Below are 8,038 nucleotides of genomic sequence, written 5' to 3'. Positions count from 1 at the left end.
CTGAGCCGAAGGCAGACACTCAACCGACTGAGCCACCCAGGCGCCCTGGCTCTGCATTTTAAATAAGTATCCCAGGTGATTCACAGCCCACTCTTCGCTACTGAAAAAGGCAGGGACCTAGAACAGCTTTGTAAGTGATGAATACATATTTATATGATTCCAAAAGATCTTTTAAATTTACATTTTCTCTTTACATTTTCAGATTGGGATTCCTTATTCAATTCCTACATTTCGTGTAACTTGCCAGGTTCTGATGCTTGGAAAAAGATTTTTTTTTTTTTTTTTTCTGGGAGAAAGCTCAGGTAAGTTAAATGGGTTAAAATTAATAGGACTATTGGATGAACATATTTAAGTATCACCCAAAGCCTCAGTGTTCAGAATTTTTTAGATTACAGGACATAGTCAAATAAAAACATAGTATTCATTCATTAATTCATTCACTCAGTAATCATTTATTGAGGGTCTACTTTGGGCTAGGCCCTGTGCTGGCAGCTAGGGATACAACAGGACAGACAAGGACATGCTCTCCTGGAGTGTAACTCCTACTTGGGGGAGGATTGGTAGACAATAATTAAGTTAGCAAAGCATGAATTAGGTAAACCCAGTGGTGGCTTGGTTAAGAGCCCAGAAGCTGTTTCCAGCCTGGCTGATTTTCAGTCCCAGCTCCATCAGTTAGTATCTGTGTGACCTTAGGTGAGATACTCTATGAGCCTCAAATTCTTCATCTGTAGAATGGGTATGATATGGTACCTGCCTCATGGATTATTGTGTGTATTAAAATACTCAGTGTAATGCTTAGCAAAAGAAGATGATGTGCGCAGATTGTTAGTATCATCCCCCACTTACACCTACCCTCAGAGACAGTCTTGTCATTTTCTATTTATGTAAACCTGGTGGGCTTTTCCATAGGGTGATGGCCATGAAAATATGTCTCAGAATTTTCCAACTGCAGGGAGCTTAACAGATAGGTTCTTCTCCTCTAGGGTTCTTTTTAATAATATCTATAACTCGATGCTGATGAATTCAGCTCTTGGGAGAGAACTTTGGTCCACTCTAAAAGCCCCAAATTGCTTCTGTTGGGAAAACAATCTTATTTTCCTCGCGTAATTATAAAGATAGGAAGAAAAGAGTTAAAAAGAGCTAAAAAAACTAAGCCCGTGAGGATGTCCACAACAATTGGAGGCAGCCAGGAAAGACGCAGAAGGAAGCTGGGGGTGGGATGTTCAGTGGAATTGGCTGTGAAAGTCATCAGGAAAGCCGAATCTTGGCTCTGTCCTTGCAAGAGAATGAAGCTGAAAACCGCAGAGCGGAGGGTCCCTTTGTTTGGAAGTTTGTTTTGAACTTTGAGACTCCAGAATGGAGATAAACACGTCTCACTCGGAAACAGGCAAATGCTCCTGGGTGTTGGAAAACCAGGTGGGAAAACCATTGGGAGACAGATTTTCCACCTTCTTCAAGGGGTGGATTGGCTGCCTCCATTATGTTTCTCTTCTACTCCAAGAGCCCCCTTGTCTCCTAACTTCCGGTCCCTGAAGGGGCTGCTTTCTACCTCTTGTCCCCATTTTCTGACCCTCTCTTGCTCTCCCTGACTAACCCAGCCCTAGGCTCCCCAACTTTTCTTCCCAGTTGCTTTTCTCTCCATCCCATCCTGCTGCCTCCCACCTTTCTTGCCTCTACATGAGCCTGTCCCACCCCACCCCACTCCTGTGCTCTCCTGCCCATTCATGAATACCCCCTCACTCACCCTCATCTGGACATGAAATCCTTCTGGCCTATGAGGTGTGGTAATGGTGGGAAGAGGTGCTTGTGATCCAATGATTTCTGCTTGCCATTCCTAGACCACTTAAATATCTCACTAAGAGTGAGTACTTTTATTTTTATTTTTGAAAAATAATATGTAGTTGTTAACAACATGAGACAGATCTACATGTGGTAGTGGGGAAAGACTTTCACGGTATGTGGTTAAATCAGAAAATTGCAGAAAAATATTTCAGTATTTTTGGGGGGATAATGTATATTAGTGGACATGTGTATAATATCATATAGAGACCATATAGAATATATATATCATATAAAATAGTTAAATCAAAGTGGGATCCCATATAGGTACCACATGTACATATATCTATAACACGTAGAAAAAAGACCTGGGAAGACACACTCTTAATTTTCAGGCTTTTGGATCAAAGTAAAGTTTTGGATTATGTAATTTTAACAAAATCACTTGGGCAAGTGTAAGCTTTTTGGCAGACATTTATTTGAAGAAGAACTAAGGTATTCTTTTGTTTTCTAGTTCATTCATTCATTCGTTCATTTATCCTACAACTTCTAATGGAGTGTCTACCCATGCCAGGAGCTATGCCTGCCAGAAACACGGGGGGGGGGGGGGGAGACAATACATAAATAAACACACAGACTAATGATTACAGTCTATAAAGCAAGTGAAGAGAGAGGGCCGTAATAGACACTAAAAGATGGGTGTCTCTCTCAACAGGTGACATTTGAGATCAGCTGAAGAAGAAGGAACAGCCATCCTGATTTGCCGTAGGGCCGTGGGGAAGGAGAGGGTACAGAACTAAGTGAAAAAAGAGAAAATCACAGGTCCAGTGGGAAGCAGAACCAGATGCAGGTGATAAGTCTAAAGGCTTCTTTGTGGAAGAGTTGAGTGGGGTGCAGATGGTCAAGACCACATTCTCAAGATGCAGGAACCTGGGATGGGAATGCCCTACTAGAGTTCTTGGTTCTCAGCTTCTGGGTGTGTTGTGGTTGGAGTTTGGCAGAAGATCTGACCATGTTCCAGGCTGATGCAGAGACCTTTGATCCCCCAGGGGCACCACTAGTTTGTGGCTGAGCCCCAGGCCCTGAGCAAAGACTAGACTTCCCACCAGGAAATGGTGCTTTGCGTGGTGCTCCCTGACTCCAGTTCTGTTCCTCTTTCCTCCCTGGGGGAGCTCCCAAACTGGGGTGGAATTGGCAGGACACAGGCCTGTTTTTCTGGCCCAAACAGTTTGGTGATAGAGCCATACTTTTCTTCTTGTTGCTTACATTGTTTTGTGCAGAAATGTTTAAAAAAAAAAAAATCAAAGGGGTTCCTGAGGTCTTTGGGAAGCTTCTGGGGGGCAGGGAACAAAGGAACTGGCTTTGAGATCAGAGCACTGGGGGCTGCAGTGCTGACTGCGGGGAGCTCTGGGCAGACGGTCCCACCACAGGGTTCTGCTGTGGCCCCGTACTCACATCCGACCACAGCCCGAGCCTCCTTCCTGATAGTCGCCCTGCCAGCAGAAGCCAGGAGCTGGGGTGGAGCCAGCTCCGGATGGGAATCTGGGAGATCTGGGAGCTGGACTCAGCCCTGCTGTTCCCTTGGTCAAGCTTCCCTGGGCTCAGTTTTCTTATTGGGATCTAAAAGGGATGTCAGTGAGCCTTCTAACCTACTCTTCCATTTTACAGATTAAGGGACTTTGCCTTACTCATTATTCACCAATCATCTCTCTTCTGCCTACAGTACTGCTTTGTAGCAACCTCCCTGCTCTGCCTTCCTTTAATAATGCCAGTCATTTCCTCACGATGCCCTCAAGTCCTGTCTTCTCCTGGAAACCATCCTCTGAGCTCCTCTAGCCCTGACTGCCCAGGCCAGTCATTATCTCCTACCCACCCCTCCTTTTGGCTCCCTACACGGAAGGAGTCCCTGGCCTTGCGGTGAGTTTGTCCATCTTGGAACTTTGCACATGCTGGTCCCTACACCTGCTTTGCTCTTCCCCTGTTTCTTTGCAAAGCTGGAAGCTCATCTTCCTTTAGGTCTTCGCTTAATTGCTGCCTCCCTAGAGAGGCCTTGCATGACCAGCTAGCTAAAGTATCCTGAGAATCTTTAATTAATGGGTGGAGTGAAAACCTCTCAGACAACACGGACTTACTCATCTCAGAGTTCAGTTAAATTAACTCCCATGCCCTCCTACCCTGAATTGGCTGGCTTCCCTCTTTATTCACTTGGCTCTTTAAGACCTAACTTCTATCTCAGAATATGGTCTTCCAATATATCCTTTAGAATCTGCCGAGGGCGCCCCTCTCTCATAGGTATTAAGAATTACAAGTGGGTCTTCATGGTGGCACAGCTGGACCTTACAGCGCTGTCCTGTGCAAGAGAAAAGCATCGGCAATCGGAGGACCTGAGTTTCGGGTTTGCCCTCACTTCCTAGCTATGCGACCTTGGGCAACCAATTAATTCTTGTCTGAATCTACTCAGCTGTAATGAATAACAGTTGCCTTTAAACATTATTATAATACATATTATAATTATCCCTTTCCTGTGTGTACCTCAGGGTTGTTCCAGGAATGCAATGAGAGACTGCGTGCTTTGTGAGTGAAAGTCTATGCAAAGTAGGTGATGATTATTTTTCCCTCATCTCATTACAAATTAGCCATTCGAGCTCAGTTATTTACACAGAATTTGCAGAAGGTAACATCCTATACCCTGATGCCCAGGAAGGCCATGGCAAAGGGCAAGCAGAAGGCTGCGGTATGTGTGTGCTCGTCATTTCCCCAGGAACACCATTAACGTGCACTGCGCTGCTTGGCCTGACTTTGCAATCCACAGGCCTCCTGTAAGCACCGCATAACCCCAGAAAGGGCAGCAAGCCTCTATTTATGAGAGAATCCCACAGTTGACTCCCCAGCATCGGCGAGTTTTGGGTTGCCCTTGCTGTGCTAACATTAGAGCTCATCGAAAAGAAGTCCTTCCTTCTACAGAGCCCCAGTGGGCGTTGGGGGATTTGGGCAGTAACCATAAGGCAAGGCCTCTGGCATCTAGAGGATCACTAGGTGCTTAGAAATTCCCAGGACCCATTCTGCTTCCATTTGGGAATTGCATCTAAGAGTCGAGGCCTCCTTCCACCATAGAGAAATCCTCACAAGGTGGGCAGAGAGGAAGTTTCATTGCAGCGGGATTGTATTTGTGATACAAAGAGAATTGGAAACAATATAAATGACACTGCAGAGGGAGCTGAACAGTGGCATATCGTCCTAAGGAATGGCACACAGCAACTAGCCAAATGAGGTGGGTGCTGATGATGTCATAACCTGCTCAAGACTTAGTGTCCCTTGGGGGCGAGGGCAAGCTGCAGACCCATACCTACAGTACACCACAAATGATTAAGACAAACATGTAGAAAGCCCACTCTCTTCCCTAGGAGTGCATGTTAGGGCATAAGATGTGGTCTGGAATAATGACAGTATTTAGCTCCAGGTGAGAAAGATGTGGGGCACCGACAGATGGCCAGGATTGGGGGAGAGGTGGCTTAGGGGGACACTGGACTTAGGGACCATGTTTCATTTCATGTTTTTAAAATAAGGGAAATGTATTCGTGAGTTCTTGTGTGATTAAAAATTAATAATAATGATTTAAAAAATTAGCCTTAGGCTCTCTTGAGCCCTTTCTCTGGGCTGGCAGGGCTGGTTCATGACTGACTAACCTTGTATGAGTCACGGTGCCTAAAGGGAATGAGGGGCCCACTTTCCATCTCCGTGCTGGCTGGTCCTGGGGGCTCCCTTGGCCTTGGAGCCCTGTCCCATGCCAGGTGCTGAGTGTAAGCACAGCGTGGCCAGGGTCCTCCTGTATCTGACCTGGAGACTCAACACGACAGAAGGGTCTGCACCGCATAGTCGACACAGACCCGTAAAAACTGTGAGCCTGGAGCACCCAGGCCGAATCTCAGTCCTGCTTCCACCTCCCAGCGTCCTCGGACAAGTGGCCCCGCAGGCTCTGACCTCCTCTCCTACCACCTTCTCCTTGTTCTCTCTGTTCCAGCCGCACTGGCTTCCTGTCTGCTCACTCTGCCTCCCTCACATGCCTTGGTGTTTATGGTTGCTGTTCCTTTTCACCAGAACCCTCTTCCCTCTGACTTCCCATGACTGGCTACGTCTCAGGGGTCAGATCTCCTCTCCAGCTGCCTCTTAGAGGGGTCTTCTGAGTTATCCCCTCCCTGTCAGTCCTTCTCCACCAACCCATGCTATTTTATTTCTCTGAGAGCAGGAAACACCACCAGAATTATGTTGTAGAACTGATTTATGCACTTTTATGAACTGTGTGGCTCCCTGGAAGGCAGGTGCATTGGGAGCGGGCACCTGCCCTGTCCTTCTCTGTAGCCCAAGAACCGAGAATGGAGCCTGGCACATAGTAAGTGCTCAGTAAAGAGTATGTGAGTGAATGTACAACCTTCACAAGCCCAGTGAAAACAGTGCACCGGGAGAAGCAGGATTCCAATGTCCCTTCCAGTCCCTTCCAGTCCCTTCTGGTCAAAAGTCAAGTCCTTGAGAGAGGCAGGAGTGGCTGAAGGAACAGGCCCCATGGCTCTTCTTCTCAAGTCAGCTGCTGCAAGGCTCAAAGTGTGGGGCCCTTTTACTTAATGCCCAGATGCTTCAGTTTGCTCATTTAGAAGACGAGGGATTGGACCCCACAGAGCCGCCAGAGCCACCCGCCTCCCCCGACTCCGCATCGCCGCCATGGCCGACGTGGAAGACGGCGAGGAACCCTGCGCCTTGTCCGCTCACTCCGGGAGCGCAGGCTCCAAGTCGGGAGGCGACAAAATGTTCTCTCTCAAAAAGTGGAATGCGTGGCTATGTGGAGCTGGGACGTGGAGTGCGATACGTGCGCCATCTGCAGGGTCCAGGTGATGGATGCCTGTCTTAGATGTCAAGCTGAAAACAAACAAGAGGATTGTGTTGTGGTCTGGGGAGAATGTAATCATTCCTTTCACAACTGCTACATGTCCCTGTGGGTGAAACAGAACAATCGCTGCCCTCTCTGCCAGCAAGATTGGGTGGTCCAAAGAATCGGCAAGTGAGAGTGGTGGAAGGCTTTCTTAGTGCATTTGTTTGGAGTCCTGGTGGATCTTGTTATCAAGTGCCCTACAAAGGCCAGAACTCTCCAGGGAACTAATTCTTCAAATAAGAGGAGATGGCTCTGTGGTCTTTTGGTACTCATCAGAGGCATGGTTTAGCATTTTGTTAGTTTTATTTTCAGAAATTCTCTACAATTAAGAAGATAATTTATTAAAGATGGTCTTTCCTACCTCACTGCTTAGAAGTGCTTTAAAGGAGGAGAGAGCTACAAATTGAATGACTTTATAATTTACTTATTGATATCCAAAGGGCTGTGGAAGCAGTTCTATTCAGAAGAGAACTTGTTGCATGCTTATAGTTGATCAGTAAAAAAAAAAAAAAAAAGACTGTTATAGTAACAAATAAAGTGCAGTTTAAAACCCAACTCTTATCCTTATTTTGTTTCTGATATTTATTTTTGGCTGGGAGGGGGTGATTCATGAAATCTTTACTTGATATAATGAAAATTTTAAGTTTGGACCAGTGAACAGGGTAAATAAAATTTAACCTTTGGGCATATGGAATTTCGATTGTCTTTTAGGCTATCATCCTCTGTCTTTGCCTCATCAAGAATACCTAAATCTCCACTCACCTCACTGTTCAATCATTGAGCGGTAAAGAACAGAAGTATTTTTAAGTTCTGGTCAGATTCTGTATTAATTAAACTGTGTTTTAGGTGGAATGTTAATGAGGGGAAAATGTTTACCACTGTAGCATTGGATCAAAAAGTTTATTTTATTACACGATGTTTTAATAAATGGTTTATTCTGTTTACTTCAAAAAAAAAAAAAAAAGAAGACGAGGGATTGGACTACATGCTTCTTTCTGGCTCCAAGTTTTACTATGCTATAAAATATAAATGGTTTGGGTTCACATGCTCAAATCAAGATATATGCTTGAATGCACTTTCTTTAATATCAGTTTGTGTCCCCCCCACCCCCCGTTTTCTTCTTTCTCATAGAAAATGGAATGCAGCGTGAGTGCCAGTGTGGTCTCTGGTGCCCTGTAATCCCGAGCCCTCGATGCAAAATTCATTCTTGAATCAAAGGCTGCAGTTTTCTCTTCTCATTTGTTTCTTCGCTCTCCAAACAATTTTGAGCTCTGACATCTTTATTAGTGTCCTTTGGCCTTTAAGCAGAATGAAAATGCGGTGTATCTAGTCATT

The 8,038-nt window shown here is 45.6% G+C and overlaps 1 long non-coding RNA gene and 1 pseudogene across 3 annotated transcripts in view; both read left to right on the top strand.

The window, feature by feature from the left end:
* Positions 1 to 4,719, top strand: part of LOC118006628 — a 6,911-nt gene extending 2,192 nt beyond the window's left edge. The window contains exons 2-3 of one of the 2 annotated variants that reach the window (XR_004678141.1): positions 203 to 1,416; positions 2,495 to 4,719. This is a non-coding gene — a long non-coding RNA (uncharacterized LOC118006628). Of the gene's footprint in view, positions 1 to 202; positions 1,877 to 2,494 lie in introns of those variants that run through there. The other variant, XR_004678140.1, reaches the window with a different exon arrangement.
* Positions 4,720 to 6,493: 1,774 nt separating this feature from the next.
* Positions 6,494 to 7,647, top strand: LOC118006699 (annotated as a pseudogene). The gene has a single exon (XR_004678159.1). The product of XR_004678159.1 is annotated as an RING-box protein 2-like (transcript).
* Positions 7,648 to 8,038: the final 391 nt, after the last annotated feature.

The sequence above is a fragment of the Mirounga leonina genome, unplaced genomic scaffold, assembly GCF_011800145.1.
Source record: "Mirounga leonina isolate KUSES-001 unplaced genomic scaffold, KU_Mleo_1.0 Mir_98, whole genome shotgun sequence".
NCBI lineage: Eukaryota > Metazoa > Chordata > Mammalia > Carnivora > Phocidae > Mirounga > Mirounga leonina.
Note: the sequence above shows the minus strand (reverse complement) of the source record. Positions and strands in the feature narration are given on the sequence as shown.